Genomic DNA, 23,637 nt, shown 5'->3' with positions numbered 1-23,637 from the left:
AAAATATAATTTAATCAATAAAAGAATAATTTATTAAAGGATACTAATTTTGGTAAGCAAAATTTAATAATAAAAAATAAAATTTTTGTTAATAGGTATTTTTTTAAAAAATAATTTATTTTTTTAAAAAATGGATAAAGTTAACATTAGTTATGTTACGGCATGGCCCAAACCAATTACGGGCTGGCCCGACCCGAGCACTACCCGACCCGAGCGGTCGTGGGCAAAGTGCTTCTCTGCTGACCCGGACACGCGTCCTGGACACGCGTCCCTGACGGCTTTTCCACAGCTGTGCATGAGAGGCCTTGGAAAAGGTGGGCCTGCCCTAGCGGGGCCCACCTCTAACATAGTATATATGGGGAAGGACCTACCCTTCCCCCAAGGTACGTCATAAATCACATCACCCTCTCCGCCTGCACATTTACTGACAAGAGCGTCAGAGTGTCTTTGCAGGTGGCACCCCCTCTTTTCTTACGTGGAGTACTCGGGACCTCGCACATCTCTGGCCGACAGTCCACGACCTGACGAGCCCCTACCATCTCCCAGGATCTTCACCCGAACTGACCGGTAACCGACTTACCGAACATTGGCGCCGTCTGTGGGGACTCGTCCATGGACTTCGTGCTAGTCGAAACGGAGACAGGCCGCGAGGCCGTACCCGGAGGCGACATCGCCGGGACGGAAACCCGACAACATCCGAGATCACCCCCGAGGGACGCAGCCCAATCACATGAGAGACGCCCCTTTGGGGGGACCGGAGACAACCACGCCAGAGTAATGCAAGAGCTACGCCATAGAATGCAAGACTTAGAGCGCCGGTTAGCGGACAGAGAACGCGACCAGCGCACCCCAGAACAGAGTCACTCCCGTTCTCGCTCCAGGAGCCGCTCCCGGCGCACACCTAGCCCCCAGGTCGAGTCAGAAAGCACCGGGGAGAGAGGGCGCGCGAGAAGACGTCACGACCCTGTCATTTACGCCAGACGTGAAGGGCGGCGTACGACGAACCGGAGGGACGAAGACGCTCGTCGGGAGAACGACGATGGGAGAACGAATACCCGGGGACCCATGATAATAGGAGCCACCCCATTCCACTGCTCCATACTCGAGGTCCGGCTGCCAAAATATTTTGACAAGCCAACGGACATGAGGTATGATGGAACGCAGGACCCCCTGGAGCACCTAACGGCCTTCGAGGCCAGGATGAACTTAGAAGGAGTAGGAGATGAGGTAAGGTGTCGCGCCTTCCCGGTCACCCTGGCGGGACCTGCAATACGGTGGTTCAATAACCTCCCGCAGGGCTCGGTGACCCAATTCTCCGACATCAGCCATGCCTTCCTGGCTCAATTCACAACCAGGATCGCGAAAGCCAAGCACCCGATCAATTTTCTAGGGGTGACCCAAAGAGCCGGGGAGCCGACTAGGAAATATTTGGATCGTTTCAACGACGAGTGCCTGGAAATTGACGGTTTGACGGACTCGGTGGCGAGTTTATGTTTGACGAATGAGCTTCTGAATGAGGACTTCAGGAAGCACCTTACCACAAAGCCAGTCTGGACAATGCAGGAGATCTAGTGCGTGGCTAAGGAGTATATCAATGACGAGGAGGTCAGCTGGTGCATGAAATTGTGATCTCTGGTAATGGCTCCAAAAACTTGGTGCTCTAATCTCAATTCATAATTTGTCACAACTTCGATACAACTAACCAGCAAGTGCACTGGGTCGTCCAAGTAATAAACCTTACGTGAGTAAGGGTCGATCCCACGGAGATTGTCGGCTTGAAGCAAGCTATGGTCACCTTGTAAATCTCAGTCAGGAGGATATAAAATAATTATGGAGTTTTCAAAAATATATAATAAAATAAGGATAGAAATACTTATGTAAATCATTGGTGAGAATTTCAGATAAGCGCATAGAGATGCTTTCGTTCCTCTGAACCTCTGCTTTCCTGCTGCCTTCATCCAATCAATCCTACTCCTTTCCATGGCTGGCTTTATGCAAGGGCATCACCGTTGGGATCATTTTTATTTATACAGACAAGGTTTAGACTTTTCGGACTCTCATGAATGCCGCCATCAATCTAGCTTATGCCACAAAGATTCTGATTAAGAGATCTAAGAGATACTCATTCAATCTAAGGTAGAACGGAAGTGGTTGTCAGGCACGCGTTCATAAGGAATGATGATGATTGTCACGTTCATCACATTCAGGTTGAAGTGCAAATGAATATCTTAGAAGCGAAATAAGATGAACTGAATAGAGAAACAGTAGTACTTTGCATTAATCTTTGAGGAACAGCAGAGCTCCACACCTTAATCTATGGAGTGTAGAAACTCTACCGTTAAAAATACATAAGTGAAAGGTCCAGGCATGGCCGAATGGCCAGCCCCCATGATCTAAGAACTAGGCGTCCAAAGATGATCCGAAGATTTTTAATACAATAGTAAAAGGTCCTATTTATAATAAACTAGCTACTAGGGTTTACAGAAGTAAGTAATTGGTGCATAAATCCACTTCCGGGGCCCACTTGGTGTGTGCTTGGGCTGAGCTTGAAGTCTACACGTGGAGAGGTCATTCTTGGAGTTGAACGCCAGCTTTTGTGCCAGTTTGGGCGTTGAACTCCACTTTGCAACTTGTTTCTGGCGCTGGACGCCAGAATTGGGCAGAGAGCTGGCGTTGAACGCCAGTTTGCGTCATCTAAACTTGGGTAAAGTATGGACTATTATATATTTCTGGAAAGCCCTGGATGTCTACTTTCCAACGCAATTAAAAGCGCGCCAATTTGAGTTCTGTAGCTCTAGAAAATCCATTTTGAGTGCAGGGAGGTCAGAATCCAACAACATCAGCAGTCCTTCTTCAACCTCTGAATTTGATTTTTGCTCAAGTCCCTCAATTTCAGCCAGAAAATACCTGAAATAATAGAAAAACATACAAACTCATAGTAAAGTCCAGAAATGTGAATTTAACATAAAAACTAATGAAAACATCCCTAAAAGTAACTAGATTCTACTAAAAACATACTAAAAACAATGCCAAAAAGCGTATAAATTATCCGCTCATCATCAGCCGGGTCGTGGCTGCCAATAAACGGCAACCCCCCTACAACCAAACCAGGCACTACGATGTTGGAGAATGACAAAAGGAACGCACCAGGGATGGTGGCTCGAGCAAGACGACAAAACCATTTCCCCGAGTCGGGAAATTCACCAACTACACCCCCCTCGCGGCACCAATCACGGAGGTCTACCAACAGATAGCCGAGAAAGGGATACTATCGAGGCCACAACCTCTGAAGGACAGGATGAGGGGAAACAAAAGCCTCTACTGCGAATATCACAAGGGGTATGGGCACAAGACCCAAGACTGCTTCGACCTAAAGGATGTCCTGGAGCAAGCAATCAGGGACGGAAAGCTTGCCGACTTCTCCCACCTCATAAGGGAACCGAGGAGATGGAATCAGGATCACGAGGGTGAGGACAGGTCCCGGACGACAAGACGACGTCAAGAACCAGAGGGAGACGACCACGGTCTCATGGTGGTGAATGTAGTAACTGCAAGGAATTCCGCCCCGAGGTCAAAATCGGCGCAGAAGAAAGACGCCAAGGTCCTGGCAGTCTCCTCCTCATCTGCTAGGGGTTCCTAGGGACACCCATCCATCTCTTTCGGCCCTGAGGACCAATGGTTCGATGAAGTACCGAAAAGTCCTCCCATGGTTATCACGGCCAGAGTCGGAATCGGACTCGTCAAACGGATCCTAGTGGACACGGGGGCAGACTCGAACATCATGTTTCGCAACATCTTCGACGCCTTGGGACTGCGTGATGCCGACCTGGCGACCCACCAGCACGGTGTGGTAGGGTTGGGTGATCACTTCATCAAGCCAGATGGGATCATCTCACTACCGACCTCCCTTGGACAAGGACAGAGGCGAAGAACGGTAATGGCCGATTTTGTTGTCTTACGAGATTCCACTGCTTATAATATCATCCTGGGGAGAAAAACCATCAATGACCTTGGGGTAGCGATTGGCACGAAAATGCTCGTAATGAAGTTTGTTACCGATGACGGATCCGTAGGGTCCATCAGAAGAGACTTGGAAATGGCAGTCGCTTGCGACCACGCCAGTCTCTCTCTTAGGAAAAAAATCCAAAGAAGCATCAGGGGTTTTCCTTGCCGACCTGGATGCCAGGATAGATGACAAGCCCAGACCTGAGCCAGAAGGGGACTTGGAAAAATTTAGGGTCGGCGATGGGGACGAGAAGTTCGCGTTCATAAACAGAAACCTCCCCCATGAATTAAAAGAACCTTTGATGAAGATGATCAGAGCCAATGCCGACCTCTTCGCCTGGACACCAGCCGATATGCCAGGGATAGACCCCCAGCTCATGTCACACCATCTGGCCGTCAAGCCGGAGGCCAAGCCAGTGGCTCAGAAGAGGAGAAATATGTCACAAGAAAGGGCAGAGGAGGTGGCCAGGCAGACGGCCAGCCTCCTTGAAGCAGGGTTCATCCGAGAGCTGGACTATTCGACTTGGCTGTCAAACGTGGTTTTGGTGAAAAAACACAGTGGGAGGTGGAGAATGTGCGTGGACTACTCCGACCTCAACAAGGCATGTCCTAAGGATTGCTACCCCCTGCCCAACATTGACGCACTCGTCGATGCAGCAGCGGGGTACCAATACCTGAGCTTTATGGACGCCTACTCTGGGTACAATCAGATACCGATGCACCGACCCGACGAGGACAAAACGACGTTCATAACGCCAGGAGGGATCTATTGTTACAAGGTGATGCCGTTTGGTCTAAAAAACGCTGGCGCCACGTACCAAAGACTGATGAACAAGATATTCAATGAGCTCATAGGCAAGACAGTAGAATTCTACGTAGACGACATCCTCGCGAAAACCGCACGACCCGACGACCTCCTGAGAGACCTAGAGGGCGTGTTCGCCTCCCTCCGGCAGCACGGCATGAGGCTCAACCCGCTCAAGTGCGCCTTTGCCATGGAAGCTGGGAAGTTCCTAGGGTTCATGATCACCCAAAGAGGAGTAGAGGCCAACCCTGAGAAGTGCCAAGCGATTCTCCAGATGAAGAGCCCGTGTTGCATCAAAGACGTCCAGCGGCTGGCAGGAAGGCTGACGGCGTTATCCCGTTTCCTCGGCGCATCGGCAGCGAAAGCCCTGCCCTTCTTCAATCTAATGAAAAAGGGGATAGCATTTGAATGGACCCCAGCCTGCGAGGAAGCATTCAACCACTTCAAGAAAATCCTAGCAACGCCTCCGATGCTCGGAAAGCCCAAAGCCGGAGAGCCACGCTACCTCTACCTAGCAGTAACAGAGGAAGCACTTGCAGCAGTGCTCGTAAGAGAAGAAGGGAAAGCTCAGCAACCAATTTACTTCGTAAGCAGGGCCCTACAAGGAGCAGAGCTGAGGTACAGCAAACTGGAAAAACTGGCGCTGACACTCTTAACCTCCTCTCGAAGGTTGAGGCAATACTTCCAGGGTCACCGTGTAGTCATCAGAACGGATCAAGCGATCCGTCAAGTACTCCAAAAGCCTGATTTGGCTGGAAGGATGATGACCTGGGCCATTGATCTGTCCTAATATGACTTGCACTATGAGCCCCGGCACGCAATCAAGGCACAGGCAATGGCAGATTTCTTAGTAGAGGTAACGGGCGATCCTCCCGAAGAAACGGGCACACGGTGGAGACTCCACGTAGACGGGGCCTCCAACCAAACGTCCGGGGGAGCCGGGGTCATTTTGGAAAGCCCGGCGGGAGTCATTTACGAGAAATCGACCAAGTTTGAGTTTCCCGTGTTGAACAATCAAGCGGAATACGAAGCTCTCCTAGGGAGACTGACGCTAGCTCGAGAAGTCGGGGCAACGAGGCTGGAGGTATGCAGCGACTCTCAAGTCGTCACCTCGCAGGTAAACGGGAGCTATCAAGCCAGGGACCCCCTTCTACAAAAATATTTGGAAAAGGTAAAAGAATTTGCAAGAGAATTCCAAGAGATCACAGTCCGACACGTTCCGAGAGAAAGGAACACACGGGCAGACCTCCTGTCCAAACTTGCAAGCACGAAGCCGGGAGTAGGTAACCGGTCTCTCATCCAGGGCATGGTGAAGGAACCAACCGTCGCCCTCCATTTGACGGAGTCAAGCCCTTCCTGGATGGACCCCATCACAAACTTCCTGGAACTAGGCAAGTTACTTGACGATGAGAAGGCGACCAAAGCGTTGAGAAGGGAGGCAGCCAGATACGCAATCATACAAGGACAACTGTTCAGAAAGGGGCTCAGCCAACCCCTGTTGAAGTGCCTACATCCCGACCAAGCGGACTATGTACTTAGAGAAGTCCACGAGGGATGTTGCGGCCACCACATCGGGGGCAAAGCCCTAGCGAGGAAGCTCATCCGAGCTGGATATTACTGGCCATCAATGATGAAAGACTCCAGGGAGTTTGTCAGAAAGTGCGTAAAGTGTCAACAAAACGCCAACTTCCACAAGGCGCCGGCCTCCGAGCTGAGCCTGCTGACGTCTACACGACCTTTCGCTCAATGGGCAGTTGACCTTTTAGGACCTTTCCCGGTTGGCCCGGGACAAGTCAAATATCTTATAGTGGCCATCGACTACTACACCAAATGGATAGAGGCTGAACCACTGGCCAGCATATCCTCCTCCAACTGCAGGAAATTCATGTGGAGACAGGTGATAACCCGTTTCGGTATCCCGGAGGTCGTCATCTCGGACAATGGGACGCAATTCACTGACAAGAAGTTCACGGAGTTCCTCACCGGCCTAGGAATAAAACAAAAATTTTCCTCAGTGGAGCATCCCCAGACAAACGGACAAGTGGAGTCCGCAAACAAAGTAATCCTACTTGGCCTCAAGAAGCGCTTAGACAACAAGAAAGGCGCATGGGCCGATGAGCTGGCTTCGGTCCTCTGGTCCTACCGAACAACCGAACAAAGCTCTACGGGGGAAACCCCTTTTTGCCTAACGTACGGGGTCGACGCGGTGATACCCGTCGAAATCGGCAAACCAAGTCCACGGTTACTGCTCGCAGGGGTAGACGAAGCAGTAGAAAAGGACCTGGTAGAAGAGACCAGGGAGATAGCCCACTTGTCTGAGACAGCATTGAAACAAAGGATAGCTTTGCGCTACAACACTAAAGTCCTCAGAAGGGATTTTGAGGAAAAAGACCTCGTCCTACGATGCAACGACGTCGGTCTACCAACCCCAGGAGAAGGAAAACTGGCGGCGAATTGGGAAGGCCCCTACAGGATCAAAGAGGTGCTCGGTAAAGGCGCCTACAGGCTGGAAAGACTCGACGGCAAAGATATCCCGAGAACTTGGAACGCGGCTAACCTGAGGAGGTTTTATTCATAGCTTGGGCTCACCGACCAACCAACCCGATGAACTGGGTAGAGTTTTGATTTGATCAAATGTTAATTCCCAGTTATCTGTTTTTATCGAATGCCTTTTATGTTCATAAACATTGTCTAGATAACGACTAATTCTTACTTGTCCAAACTCTTCCATTTATTTTCTTTCAACGCGCACCCCACAAGGTCGCAATCGTAAACGGCAACCCGGGACTGATCACCCCGGGAGGCCAGCGGAACCACAGCCATATCAAACGGCTCCATAAATAGAACTGCAACAGTTCCAATCGAATTGCCAGCGCAAACGGAAAACCGGGCACAAGCAATAAGCCCGCCACGAAAAAACAATAACAAAAATAAAATGACAAGCAAAATAAACGGTAATAAGGACAAGTCGACCAAGCGACTAGTTAGCCATAAAAGTCACAAAGTCAGCCACAAAGTTACAACAAAAAGTTCAACAAGTCCACACCAAGCCAAAGTTAAAAGAGATCATTTCCTAGGCATGTCAACAATCTTGCCATCTTGGATCATCTTGAAGACCCCAATGGCCGCGTGTCGAAGTCGGGAGCCACGATCTTCACCTGGGCCTTCAGGGCGTCCTCAGTCATGGAGATCGCATTCTTCCCTTGCTCTTTGGTTGCTTTCAGCTTCTTCCTGAGCTCCTCGACCTCGGCTTTAGCGGCTTTAGCCGACAAAACGGCTTGGTCACGCTCTTTCTCCAAGATCGCCACCCGACCCTGAGCGGCGTTCAGCTGGCTCTCAAGAGTCATCTCCCGCTCAGCTAAACGGGCCACCGTCTCGTCGGAAGCCTTCAATTTCTCCTCGGCAGATGTCATTTTTTTCTCAGAAGCCTTGAGCTTCTCCCCATCTCGGACAACTGGCTCTGGAGCAGCTCAACTTGCACCTTAAAATCATTGTTTGCCTTGCCAGAGGATTCGAGCTTCCTCCGGAGAGCCTGCATTTCCGACAACTCGAACTCAGCCTTTTGAGCTATCACGGCCCCCCAGAGCAGAGTCCGGTACATCCATCTCGCCTGCCCAGCCAAGTCGGTTCCATGAAAATGCTCCTCCGTCCCGGGGATCAGCTGCGAGTCAATAAAATTTGTTGCATCAAAATTTCTTTCCATAATGGTAAGAGTCCCTTCTGGGCTGGCAGACGCCCTCCGCTTCCTAGGGGTGTGGACAAATTCCACATCGTCATCTTCCTGATGGGTAGAGGACGAATGCCCACCAACGACTACCTCGGGAAGGGGGGAAGGCTGCGCCCCTTCTGGGTTCTTCTCTGACATACCGGTATCCTGGGGAGAGGGCACAGCATGATCCTCCTTCTCCCTAGAAGGCCCCTCCGATTTCCCAGCATCTTTCTCTTCAGCCTTCTCTTCATCACTGTCCTCGAAGAAGGTCTTCATCAAATTCTCAAGCCCCGTTACTGAGGCAGACATCTCTACTGCAGCAAACAGACAAACACATCAGTCGCTAGATCAGGTGAAACAAGCAATGATAAACAGTACAAGCACAAGACAAAACCACTCACGGATATAGCTCCTAGCGGCCTCCCGTTCACCCATAAGGAGATGGGGGTTTACGAGGTTCTTCCCAAAGAGATCAAACAACACATCGGCTATTTTTTTATCTACGGGGGACATCCCTTTATACGTCACCTTAATAAAAGAGTTAGACCCCGCCTCGAAACTCTAGTACGTCGGGATGAGGCGTTCCCCCTCCAACGACAGCCAAAACGGATGGCGACCTTTAACGGGGCGAACCTTGAAAAATTTGTCCTTAAATCCGTGATAGGAATCCTCAAACAAACCAAACACCCACTGACCTTGGGCAGATCGGAAGGACAGGAACCCTTTCCTCGCCTTCCCTTGCTTAGAGGGGTTAGTAAGGGTGTAGAAGAAGAGGAAGACATCCACCGACACCGGCAGCTCGAGATACTCGCAAACCATCTCGAAACAGCGAATAGAAGCCCAGCTGTTCGGATGGAGCCGTGACGGCGACACGGATATACGATTAAGGAGCGCCATCTGGAAGTCGGAAAACAGTATCCGGACGCCTACCTGGGTGAACATGGCTTTATAAAACCAAATCCAATTGGCAACCCGGGGAGCGTGAAAGTTGATCTCATGCAGTCGCTCACTGGGGGCGGGGACGATGGTCTCGTAATTGAGCTCCTCGTCTGTGCCACCACAGAGATACCCGGCTTGCCGGAAATCTGTCAGTTCCTCCAGATCCATTTGATTCGGAGAATCCTTCACATCGGAGGTCACCCAGGCGTACGGGTCGTAGTTAGTGGTAGAAGGAGAAGCCCGAGCAACAACGCGAGGCATACCTACAAGCGGGGTACCACTCCGTTAGACTATGAGATCGGGAGCCCGAAAAAACGCCCAGAGACTATGTTCATCCTACTGAACGGTCAAAATCAGGCATGAACCAAGCTACACCTATCAAGAAAGCCACCTAGAAACCTACCCTGGAATGGTACCCCTCCCCTAACTCATCTACTTAAACACTGGAAGGTCATCCAGCAACAAAAACCAAGCGGAGCAGCGAAAGCATGCAGTAAACACAAACAATAAACATACAGCAATAAGGCGCAGGTAAAGCACGAGAAAACGAGGAGCGAGAATTACCTGAATCGGTTGAAGAAACTTGAGAGTGAAAGAAGAGGCACAGGGATGCTCGAACAAGAAGCTTTGGATGTTAGGAAAAGAAGAAAATGGGAATAGCAAGAATGGGAGAAAAAGAAAGAAGAAACTGTGAAACTGTTTAAAAACCGCTACACGAAGCGCGAAAAAGACCAGGGGTAAAATGGTCTTTGCGCGCGGGGTTTTTGCAACCCATTATGAGCATTTAATGCTCAGCGCGAAGAACGAAGCAATGAACGGTCACCTCAACAACCAAGAGACACGCGCGCAGCAGGCACGTCTCCCCCACGACCAGACGACCCGGCGACAACACACGAACGAAGAAGTCACGCGCCACCAATATCTCACAATCATTACTGGCGCGTCAGGGGCACTGTTACAGCCTGGCCCAAACCAATTACGGGCCGGCCCGACCCGAGCACTACTCGACCCGAGCGGTCGTGGGCAAAGTGCTTCTCTGCTGACCCGGACACGCGTCCTGGACATGCGTCCCTGACAGCTTCTCCACAGCTGTGCAGGAGAGGCCTTGGAAAAGGTGGGCCTGCCCTAGCGGGGCCCACCTCTAACATAGTATATATGGGGAAGGACCTACCCTTACCCCAAGGTACGTCATAAATCACATCACCCTCTCCGCCTGCACATTTACTGACAAGAGCATCGGAGTGTCTTTGCAGGTGGCCCCCCCCCCCTCTTTTCTTACGTGGAGTACTCGGGACCTTGCACATCTCTGGCCGACAGTCCACGACCTGACGAGCCCCTACCATCTCCCAGGATCTTCACCCGAACCGACCGGTAACCGACTTACCGAACAAATTAACACAAAAAGTTTAAAATGGATTAAAGAGGAGGTTTTTAAAAATTAGAACTTAGAAAAGAGGAGAATGTACATTTATAAAATAGAAGGGAAGCGAGTGTCATTTTAACATCTTACAAGAGAGGGGAGTGGAATTTTCTCTTAATTTTTTGTTCAAAAATAAAGACTTTTTTATTAACATTCTTATTATTAACAAAAACATTATGAATAGCCGATACTTATTATTGATACGGTGTGCCTCTGATAAATTATTATGCTGATCCAAGTGTTATGGTTGTTCTTATCATTATCTTTTTAGTTCTATTATTATTATTATTATTATTATTATTATTATTAAAAGACTGAAACCAATTTTTCCATACTAATTCAATTGCAATTGCCAAAGGTGAAATCAAATACTTCAGTGGTGCCCAAATTCTATTTCTCCCTCGCGTCACTCCACTGGACCCTAACTGCCAGCCGTGACTCCCATAGCCTCAAGCCGTCGAAGCCCTCGCCTGAAAGGGATTGACCTCCTGCTGTTGTCGCCTGTCGCAGCTCTCGGCTTTTGAAGCCCGGACCTGTCCTCGTCGTCGTCAGTCTAGAGCTGCTGCTGGCCCGTCTTCTCTTCTCGGGTAAGCATTCGTTCCATTATGTTTTATTCATATATTCTGACTGAAGCTTTTACCTGGACCTAGCAACATGCATGGCTATATAATTTGCTTTTAGATGACCCAGGGGTATAGCTCATGAAACTGCTTGGTAGTTGTGGCATTTTTCTTTCTTGGCCAAGTTGTGACTTTGCCGGCACTAATTTCGTTTACATGACATTCTTCGAAAATGTTCGTATTGCGCCTCATATGTGGCTGCAGGATCACTTTGATTCATAAATGAAAGTGATGTTTATGGCTAGCTTTGAACACCCCACCCTCAAAGGGTCACTTTCCACTCCCTGCCTTCCTCTGCTCTTGATGAAATTCAGAGGACCTTAGAGGACTTATATTTTATAAAATTATTTGATGAAAACTTTAGAGGACTTGTATTTTTTTTAGAAATAGGATTAACTATTATGATGTTAATTTCATTTTTCATCCTCGTTAGTCTAGATGCACTACCATTGATGTATGTAGTAAGCGATATTCTCTAGGAGCTAAAATTACAATAGAAAGAAATAAGGAAAGTAACACATCATAGTCTGCCTAACAATAAGATTTGAAACTTTATTGCATTAAAAAATAAGAATAAAATGCCTCATAAGCTACTTGAGATTAGAAATCAGAAAAACATACTATGGACCATGACTATTTGTACAATTTTTTGTTTGCTTGTTGGTGTCAGGAGTTTGAGATGGCTTGGAAAGGTCGTTACATGAAAAAGGCAAAGTTGGAACCAGGAATTCAGCAACCTCAAACGGGAGCGAATACGGCTTCAGCTTCCCACCACGATGACTCTCAAATCTCCCCCGGCCACTGGTGATAGTGTCTTCACACCCGTTCTGTCCACCGCACAGCGAACGAAGGCCTGCTCCACAAACGAGCACAGATAGTGCCCAGAACTCGCTGCCAGGAGACGTAAACTTAGGCGCTAATGCGAATGAGGTAGATTCTCTTGAGGAAGAAGTCGATGACTGATGAGCGGATAATTTATACGCTTTTTGGCATTGTTTTTAGGCAGTTTTTAGTATGTTTTAGTTACTTTTTATTATATTTTTATTAGTTTTTAAATAAAAATCATATTCCAGGACTTTACTATGAGCCTGTGTGTGTTTTTCTGTGATTTCAGGTATTTTCTAGCTGAAATTGAGGGACCTGATTCAGAAGCTTAAAAAGGACTGCAGAAGCTGTTGATTCTGACCTCCCTGCACTTGAAATGTATTTTTTGGAGCTACAGATATCCAATTGATGCGCTATCAATTGCATTGGAAAGTAGAAATCTTGGGCTTTCCAGCAATATATAATAGTCTATACTTGGCCCGAGATTTGGTAGCACAAACTGGCTTTTAAACGCCAGCTCCTTACCCTTTTCTGGCGTTAAACGCCAGAACTGGCATAAAAGTTGGAGTTAAACGTCCAAACTGGCACAAAAGTTGGAGTTCAACGCCAGGAATAGCCTCTACACGTGAAAGCTTCAATGCTCAGCCCAAACACACACCAAGTGGACCCCGGAAGTGGATTTCTGCACTATCTATATTAGCTTACTCATTTTCTGTAAACATAGGTTACTAGTTTAGTATAAAAATCACTTTTAGAGATTCATTTTACGGCTCATGACATTTTTTACATCTGAATTTTGTATCTTCTACGGCATGGGTCTCTAAACTCCATGGTTGGAGGTGAGGAGCTCTGCTGTGTCTCGATGGATTAATGCAAATTATTACTGTTTTCTATTCAATCACGCTTGTTTCTATTCTAAGATATTCGCTTGCACTTTAACATGATGAATGTGATGATCCATGATACTCATCATCATTCTCAACCTATGAACGCGTGCTTGACAACCACTTTCGTTCTACCTTAGATTGAGTGTGTATCTCTTGGGTTCCTGGTTCACGCGTTTGATTGCATCTCCTGACAACAGAGCATTCAAATCTGTGAGACCAGAGTCTTCGTGGTATAAGATAGAATCAATTGGCAGCATCCTTGAGATCCGGAAAGTCTAAACCTTGTCTGTGGTATTCCGAGTAGGATCCGGGAAGGGATGACTGTGACGAGCTTCAAACTCGCGAGCGTTGGGCGTAGTGACAGACGCAAAAGGATCAATGGATCCTATTCCAACATGAGTGAGAACCGACAGATGATTAGTCGTGCGGTGACAGCACATTTGGACCATTTTCACTGAGAGGACGGATGGTAGCCATTGACAACGGTGATCCACCAACATACAGCTTGCCATGGAAGGAGCCTTGCGTGTGTGAAGAAGAAGACTGTAGAAAAGCAAAGATTCAGAAGACAGAGCATCTCCAAAACCTCAACCTGTTCTCTATTACTGCATAACAAGTATTAATTAATCCATGTTCTTTTACTCATTCCAATTAAAATTGAGAATTATTATTGATATCGTGACTAAGATTTACAAGATAACCATTGCTTGCTCTGAGCCGACAATCTTCGAAGGATCGACCCTTACTCACGTAAGGTATTACTTGGACGACCCAGTGCACTTGCTGGTTAGTTGTGTGGAATTGCAAAAGTGTGTTTGTGATTTCGTGCACCAAGTTTTTGGCGCCATTGCCGGCGATTGTTCGAGTTTGGACAACTGACGGTTTATTTTGTTGCTTAGATTAGGAGAAATTTTTCTTTTTGGTTTAGAGTCTTCTATTATTGTTTTTTGTTAAAATTTTAAAATTCTTATTTTATTTTTCTTAATTATTTTTGAAAATTTTCAAAACCAATAATTTCATGATTTAGTCATCTGTTTGAGTTTAGTTTCATATTTTAAGTTTGGTGTCAATTGCATAATTTTATTTTTCTTTCTTTTTTTTGAATCATTAGTGCGCAGAGTATAAAAATTTTTAAGTTTGGTGTCCTTTGTGTTTTTGTTTTCTTAAAAATTTTTCAAAAGTTGCTCTCGGTGTTCGTCTTGATATTCAAAGTTTTCCTGTTTGTTTCCTTTATTTTGATCTAAAAATTTTAAGTTTGGTGTCGTTTTCACTGTTTTTCTCTTTCTTCATTAAATTCAAAAATATCTTTTCTCTTTAATTTAACTGATTTTCGAATTCTCCCTTTAAAAATTCAGATTTTTATTTTAAAACTTCTTATTTTATCTTATCTTAGTTTTGGCATTTCAAAATTCAAATATTTTTCAAAAATCATATCCAAGGTTTTTCAAATTTTCTTAATTAATCAATTATTTTAGTTTTCGAAACTTTCATTTTATTTTTTATTTATTTTATTTTATTTTATTTGGTTGCTTTTAATTAAATAAATAAAAATAAAAATATAATTTATTTGCAATTCATATCTATTCCCTTTTCTCCATCATGGACATAAGTGGAAATGAACAGTCCAGAAGGACTCTGGGGTCATATGCTAACCCCATTACCGCTGCATACGGGAGTAGTATCTGTATACCTCCCATCAAAGTAAGCAGTTTTGAGCTAAATCCTCAGCTAATTGTCATGGTGTAGCAAAATTTTCAGTATTCCGGTCTTCCACAGGAAGAACCTACTGAGTTTCTGGCACAGTTCTTGCAAATTGCTGACACAGTACGTGACAAGGAAGTAGACCAGGATGTCTACAAATTATTACTGTTTTCATTTGCTGTAAAAGATCAAGCTAAGAGGTTGTTAAATAACCAACCCATAGCAAGCATAAGAACATGGAAACAGTTATCAGACAAATTCCTGAACCAATACTTCCCTCCAAAAAGGATGACCCAGCTAAGGCTGGACATCCAAGGCTTTAAATAAGAGGATGATGAATCTCTTTATAACGCCTGGGAGAGGTACAGATAGATGCTAAGGAAATGCCCCTCTGAAATGTTTTCAGAGTAGGTGCAGTTAGACATCTTTTATTACGGGCTTATAGAAAAAGCTCAGATGTCTCTAGACCACTCAGCTGGTGGATCTATACACATGAGAAAGACAATTGAAGAGGCTCAAAAACTCATTGATATAGTTGCTAGAAATCAACATCTGTACTCAAGCAGTGAGTCCTCCATGAAAAAAGAGGCTAAGGCAGTATCTACCGAATTTAGTCCTCAAGAACAAGTTGCTAAACTCAATCAGCAATTGCTTATTATAACAAAATAGTTCGCAGAATTCAAGGAGATGCTCCAAGACACTAAAAATACTAATCAGAATATGGAAGCACAATTGGATCAGGCAAGACAGCAGCTATCTAAACAGATAACAGAAGAATGCCAAGCTGTTCAATTAAGGAGTGGAAAGACATTGAATAATTCAGCTCAAGGTAGCAGAAAGCCAAGAAAGGAACAACTAACAGAGGATGACTAAACCACTGCTCAAAATCCCTCTAAGGACAGTAAGAGCCCAGAGAGGAATACTTCTGGCGTTCAAACGCCAGAAAAGGGTGAAAAATTGGCATCAAACGCCCAGTGGATGCCCACTTCCGGCGTTCAAACGCCAGAAAATGGTGAAAAACTGGCGTTAAACGCCCATTCCATGCCTAGTTCTGGCGTTCAAATGCCAGAAAAGGGTGGAAAATTGGCATTAAACGCCCATCCAACCCCTAATCCTGGTGTTCTAACGCTAGTGAGGGATCAGACACCTGCAAGTGCTGATTGTAACCTTCCTAAGAAGGCTTCTCAACATGCCTTTGTAGGAAATAAACCTACAGCAACTAAGGTTGAAGAATATAAAGCCAAAATGCCTTATCCTCAGAAACTCCGCCAAGTGGAACAGGATAAACAATTTGCCCGCTTTACAGACTATCTCAGGACTCTTGAAATAAAGATCCCGTTTGCAGAGGCAGTTGAGCAAATACCCTCTTATACTAAGTTCATGAAAGAGATCTTAAGTCATAAGAAGGATTGGAGAGAAACTAAAAAAGTTTTCCTCACTGAAGAATGCAGTGCAGTCATTCTGAAAAGCTTACCAGAGAAGCTTAAAGACCCCAGAAGCTTTATGATACCATGTACATTAGAGGGTGCTTGCACTAAAACAGCTCTATGTGACCTTGGAGCAAGTATCAACCTAATCCCTGCATCCACTATCAAAAAGCTTGGCTTGACTGAAGAGGTCAAACCAACCCGGATATGTCTTCAACTTGCTGATGGCTCCATTAAATATCCATCAGGCATAATTGAGGACATGATTGTCAAGGTTGGGCCTTTTGCCTTTCCCACTGACTTTGTAGTACTGGAAATGGAGGAGCACAAGAGTGCAACTCTCATTCTAGGAAGACCCTTCCTAGCAACTGGACGAACTCTCATTGATGTCCAAAAAGGGGAAGTGACCCTGAGAGTCAATGAGGATGAGTTCAAGTTAAACACTGTCAAAGCTATGCAGCATCCAGACACATCAAATGACTGCATGAGCGTTGATATTATTGACTCCTTGGTGGAAGAGATCAATATAACTGAGAGTCTCGAATCAGAGTTAGAGGACATCTTTAAAGATGTTCAGCCTGATCTGGAAGAACCAGAGGAAACAGAAAAGCCTCTGAAAATTCTTCAGGAAGAGGATAAGCCTCCTAAACCCGAGCTCAAACCACTACCACCATCCCTGAAATATGCGTTTCTGGGAGAGAATGGCACTTTTCCTGTAATCATAAGCTCTGCCTTAGAGCCACAGGAAGAGAAAGCACTACTTCAGGTGCTAAGGACACACAGGACAGCTTTTGGGTGGTCCATAAGTGACCTTAAGGGAATCAGCCCAGCCAGATGCATGCACAAGATCCTATTAGAGGATGATGCTAAGCCAGTGGTCCAACCACAAAGGTGGCTGAATTCAGCCATGAAGGAAGTGGTACAGAAAGAGGTCACTAAATTACTAGAGGTTGGGATTATTTATCTTATTTCTGATAGCCCCTGGGTAAGCCCTGTCCAAGTTATACCCAAAAAGGGAGGCATGACAGTGATTCACAATGAAAAGAATGAACTGGTTCCTACAAGAACAGTTACAGGGTGGTGTATGTGTATTAACTACAGAAGGCTCAATACAGCCACCAGAAAAGATCATTTTCCTTTACCATTCATAGACCAGATGCTAGAAAGACTAGCAGGTCATGACTATTACTGCTTTTTGGATGGCTATTCAGGTTATAACCAAATTGCAGTAGATCCTCAGGATCAAGAGAAAATAGCATTCACATGTCCATCTGGAGTATTTGCCTACAGAAGGATGCCTTTTGGTCTATGTAATACACCTGCAACCTTTCAGAGATGCATGCTCTCTATTTTCTTTGATATGGTGGAAAAATTTCTGGAAGTCTTCAGGGATGACTTCTCAGTATTTGGAGACTCATTCAGCTCCTGTCTTGATCATCTAGCACTTGTTTTGAAAAGGTGCCAAGAGACTAACCTGGTTTTAAACTGGGAAAAATGTCACTTTATGGTGACTGAAGGAATTGTCCTTGGGCATAAAATTTCGAACAAAGGAATAGAAGTGGATCAAGCTAAGGCAGAGGTAATTGAAAAATTACCACCTCCCACCAATGTTAAGGCAATCAAAAGCTTTCTGGGACATGTAGGATTCTACAGGAGGTTTATAAAGGATTTTTCAAAAATCGCAAAATCTCTGAGTAATCTGCTAGCTGCTGATACACCATTTGTCTTTGATACAGAGTGTTTGCAGGCCTTTGAGACTCTGAAGGCTAAGTTGGTCACAGCACCTGTCATTTCTGCACCAGACTGGACATTACCATTCGAATTAATGTGTGATGCCAGTGACCATGCTATAGGTGCAGTATTGGGACAAAGGCATAACAAGCTTCTGCACGTCATTTACTATGCCAGCCGTGTTCTAAATGATGCCCAGAAGAACTACACAACCACAGAAAAAGAGCTGCTTGGAGTGGTTTATGCCATTGACAAGTTTAGATCATATTTAGTAGGATCAAAAGTGATTGTGTACACTGACCATGCTGCTCTTAAATATCTACTCACAAAGCAGGATTCAAAACCCAAGCTCATAAAATGGGTGTTGCTTCTACAAGAGTTCGATATAGAAATAAGAGACAGAAAAGGGACAGAGAACCAGGTAGCTGATCACCTGTCCCGTATAAAACCAGTAGCAGGGGCGTCCCTCCCTCCTACTGAGATCTCTGAGACCTTTCCGGATGAGCAACTCTTTGCCATTCAGGAAGTACCATGGTTTGCAGACATTGCAAACTATAAAGCCGTGAGATTCATACCCAAAGAGTACAGTAGACAGCAAACGAAAAAATTAATTTCTGATGTAAAGTACTACTTGTGGGATGAACTATATCCCTTCAAGAGATGTGCAGATGGAATGATCCGCAGATGCGTTCCTAGAGAAGAGGCACAGAAGATCCTATGGCATTGCCATGGATCACAATATGGAGGACATTTCGGAGGTGAGCGAACAGCCACAAAAGTTCTCCAATGTGGCTTCTACTGGCCTACCCTCTATAGAGACTTGATAAACTACTATTTTATGATTTATCTTGTGCTCAATTGAGTGGATTTTATCAATCTTTCATACACTTATTCATATGATTTGCATGAGTTTACGTTTTCCTTCCTAATTTTGTGCTATGATTGAAAACATGCTTCTTTGGTCTTAATTTTGATATGTTTAATCTTCTCTTATTACCATTTGATATCTTGATATGTGTGTTAAGTATTTTTAGAGATTACAGGGCAGGAATGGCTTAGAGGAGGGAAAGGAAGCATGCAAAAGTGGAAGGAATACAAGAAGTTGAAGGAACTGCAAAGCTGTCAGCCTGACCCTATCGCACTAAAATGATCATAACTTGAGCTACAGAGGTCCAAATGATGCGGTTTTAGTTGCGTTAGAAAGCTAACATCCGGGGCTTCGATTTGATATATAATTTGCCATAGTTTCCCTGATGATAAGTGACGCGAACGCGTGATCCACGTGGACGCATCGCAGTGGCGAAAAACCAGCGTGTTTGAATTCGAAACCAGTGAATTCTGGGCTGTTTCTGACCCAGTTCTCGGCCCAGAAAACACAGATTAGAGGCTATAAAGTGGGAGAATGTATCTATTCATCACACAACTCATATACATTCATATTCACATAGTTTTAGAATTAGATGTAGTTTTTAGAGAGAGATGTTCTCTCCTCTCTCTTAGGATTATGATTTAGGATTTCAACTTCTTCTCAGGTTCAATATTCCTTTTATATTTTTATTTATTCTAATGCTTTTATTCGTATCTGACTCATGTTACCAATTTGGCTTATGAATTCTTCGTATTTAGATTTGAATGTTTTATTTAATATAATTTGAGGTATTTCAGATTTGACTTTGCTTTGCTTTATTTATATGAATGCTTTTAATTTAATTTAGATATTTTCTCCCTTTTAGTTCTGGTTAAGTAATTGGTGACGCTTGAGTTATCAAATAAAGTAGTGGTTGAAATTGGGAGTTGCTGATTAATTTGAGTTCCAATAACTCTAGCCTTTCCAAAGGAAAGACTAGGACTTGAGGATGAAATTAATTAGTCCACTTGACTTAACTAAGTGGGATTAAAACACAATTCTCATCACCATTGATAAGGATAACTAGGATAGGAATTCCAGTTCTCATACCTTGCCAAGAGTTTTATTAATTATTAATTTATTTTTCTTGTCAATTAAATTACTTGTTCAAACCTTTTAAAAACCCAAAATTCTACCTTTTCCAAAGCTAATAATAAGTCATGCCTCCCTGCAATTCCTTGAGAAGACGACCCGAGGTTTAAATACTCGGTTATCAATTTTATTGGGTTTGCTTAAGTGACAAACAAAACTTTTGTAAGGAAGAAATTCTTGTCGGTCTAGAAGCTATACTTACAACGGAAATTTATTTTTAGAAAATTCTAGATCGCGCGAGAGTTTCGCTCTTTCAAGACTCCCGAGAGTTTGTACGTAACTGTGACAGTTGCCAGAGAGCTGGTAATCTGCCTCATGGTTACGCCATGCCTCAGCAAGGGATCTTAGAGATTGAGTTATTTGATGTATGGGGTATTGACTTCATGGGGCCTTTCCCACCATCATACTCAAACACTTACATTCTGGTGGCAGTAGACTATGTATCTAAATGGGTAGAGGCAATTGCCAAACCCACTAATGATACTAAGACAGTACTGAAGTTCTTCCAGAAGCATATCTTCAGCAGATTTGGTGTCCGTAGAATACTAATCAGTGATGGAGGGACTCAATTCTGCAATAAACAGCTTGACTCTGCTCTGATCCGATATGGAATTAACCACAAAGTGGCAACTCCATATCATCCACAGACAAATGGGCAGGCTGAAGTCTCAAATAGAGAACTAAAACGAATCCTGGAATGGACTGTAAGTACCTGTAGAAAGGATTGGGCAAGGAGTCTGGATGATGCTCTATGGGCATACAGAACTGCATTTAAAATGCCTATAGGGACCTCTCCATACCAGCTTGTGTATGAAAAAGCCTGTCACCTGCCAGTGGAACTGGAACACAAGGCCTACTGGGCAACCAAATTCCTAAACCTTGATGCCATGTTAGCTAGAGAGAAAAGATTGCTCCAGTTGAATGAGCTAGAGGAATTCAGACTCAATGCTTTTGAAAATGCAAAAATTTACAAGGAGAAAGCAAAAAGATAGCATGACAAGAAACTGTCATCCAGAGTCTTTGAGCCAGGACAGAAGGTTCTGCTGTTTAACTCTAGGCTCATATTATTCCCTGCGAAATTAAAATCCCGGTGGAGGGGACCATATGTGATTACAAGTGTGTCACCATATGGATATGTAGAGCTTCAGGATATTGACTCTGACAAAAAGTTCATTGTTAATGGACAGAGAGTAAAGCATTATCTTGAAAGCAATGTTGAGCAAGAATGCTCAAAACTGAGACTAGATTAAAGCTCAATAAAGTCTAGCTAAAGACAATAAAGAAGCGCTTGCTGGGAGGCAACCCAGCCATTAGCAAAGTTTATTTGTTATTTAAATAATAATTATATGAGTTTGATATAAATTATCTTCAAGGTTAATTATCAATTGCAGGAGTTTATAGAGTTACAGAAGGATTCAGAGCAGAAAGCAGAGAAAAGGAGCTCACGGGCACGAAAACACCAGTAAGGGGTACTTTGGGCGTTAAACGCCAGAATGGGTACCATTCTGGGCGTTTAACGCTAGAATGGGTACCATTCTGGGGGTTTAACGCCAGTAAAGATACCATTCTGGGTGTTTAACGCTAGAGTTGCAGCATCCTGGGCGTTTAGAAAAATGCCCAGTGATAAAAGATTTCTGGCGTTTAACGCCAGCCAGAGTACCTGGCTGGGCGTTAAACGCCCACAATGGCCAACATATGGGCGTTAAACGCCAGAATAGATACCATTCTGGGCGTTTAACACCAGAAAAGGCAAGGGGAGGAGATTTTGTTTTCACTTCAAGTTTTTTCAAACTTTCATGTTTTAATTCATAATTTTCTACATAAACATGTTACAAATTTTCATCACTCACAATCCAACTTCAAAAATTTATAAATTTTTAAATCACTTTTCAATTTTCTTTCAAATCCTTTCCAAATCTTTTTTCAAAAACTTATTTATCTTTTCAATCCCTTTCCAAATTTTTTCCAACTCATCATATCTTCTTTTAATTCTTAGATGCATCAACAAATTTTCAGATTTAACTTCTTTATATCTTTTTCATATCTTTTGAATTTTAAAATCTCATCTTTTTCATATCATGATTCATTTTTTTACCAATCATATCTTTCTATCATATCTTTGGTATACAGGAAAGGTGAAAAATAGGAATGGGGTTGGAATAATTGTGGATAAGCAGTGGAAGAAGGACGTAGTGGATGTCAAAAGGGTGGGAGATCGGATCATCTCTATCAAACTTGTGGTGGAGAGAGGTGCTTTCCATGTGATTAGCGCCTATGCACCGCAAGTGGGTTCGGACGAACAACACAAGATAAGGTTGTGGGAGGATCTAGAGAGTTTGGTTCAAGGCATACCTTTGGGAGACAAGATTTTCTTAGGAGGAGATTTAAATGGCCATGTTGGGAGAGAAGTGACTGGATATGGGAGTATTCACGGAGGCCATGGTTTCGGGACGATCAATGCCGAGGGTAAAACTATTTTGGACTTTTCCTCAACCCTTGATCTTCTCATTGCAAATACATGTTTTAAAAAGAGAGACGAACATCTTATAACCTATAAGAGTGGCATGACAAGCTCTCAAATCGACTTCTTCTTGTTGAGGAGAGTCGACCGAAAATTTTGCATTAACTGTAAAATTATCCCAGGAGAGAGTTTGACAACACAACATAGGGTGCTCGTCATGGATTTTCGCGTTGAGCAAAAGTTGAGGAAAAGACATCATACGAAGAACCCAAGGACGAGGTGGTGGCGGATGAAGATGCCTGATGAGTGGAGAAAGAGCACCTTGGTACCTATCTACAAGAATAAGGGGGATATACAAAGTTGCGGAAACTATAGAAGGATTAAGCTTATGAGTCATACTATGAAGTTATGGGAAAGGGTGATAGAACGGAGGTTGAGAAAAGAGACACAAGTAACAGAGAACCAATTTGGATTTATGCCAGGCAGATCCACCACTGAAGCGATATACCTATTAAGAAGGATGATGGAGAGGTATCGTAGTAATAAAAGGGATCTACATATGGTGTTTATTGATTTGGAAAAAGCGTATGATAGGGTACCAAGGGAGGTCTTATGGAAGGTCTTAGAAAAGAGGAGAGTAAGGATCGCATATATTCGGGCAATTAAAGACATGTATGATGGGGCCACAACTAGTGTGAAGACTCAAGGTGGTGTGACAGAGGAATTCCCTATTGGTATAGGATTACACCAGGGATCATCCTTAAGTCCATACCTTTTCACATTAGTCTTGGAAGTACTTACAGAGCACATCCAAGAGCCTGTGCCATGGTGCATGCTTTTTGCCGATGATATCGTCCTTATGGGAGAGTCAAGGGAAGACCTAAATAAGAAGTTGGAGTTATGGAGAGAAGCTCTAGAAGTATATGGTCTGCGCATAAGCCGTAGTAAGACGGAATATATGGAATGTAAATTCAGTTTGAGAAGGGAAAACCCCAATATAGAGGTGAAGATTGGAGAAAACATCCTACAAAAAGTTAAAAGTTTTAAGTATCTTGGGTGCATCATACAGGATAATGGAGAGATTAAACAGGATGTAAATCATAGGATC

General features: G+C 44.3%; 1 long non-coding RNA gene across 1 annotated transcript; it reads left to right on the top strand.

Annotated features, from left to right (window-relative positions):
- On the top strand, positions 11,248–12,925 carry LOC110265736. The gene is made up of 3 exons (XR_002351992.1): positions 11,248–11,465; positions 12,169–12,428; positions 12,613–12,925. It is a non-coding gene; the product is annotated as an uncharacterized LOC110265736 (long non-coding RNA).

This window comes from Arachis ipaensis, chromosome B08 (assembly GCF_000816755.2).
Source record: "Arachis ipaensis cultivar K30076 chromosome B08, Araip1.1, whole genome shotgun sequence".
NCBI classification, from domain to species: Eukaryota; Viridiplantae; Streptophyta; class Magnoliopsida; order Fabales; family Fabaceae; genus Arachis; species Arachis ipaensis.
The sequence above is the reverse complement of the archived record's forward strand: the minus strand, read 5'-3'. Positions and strand labels throughout refer to the sequence as shown.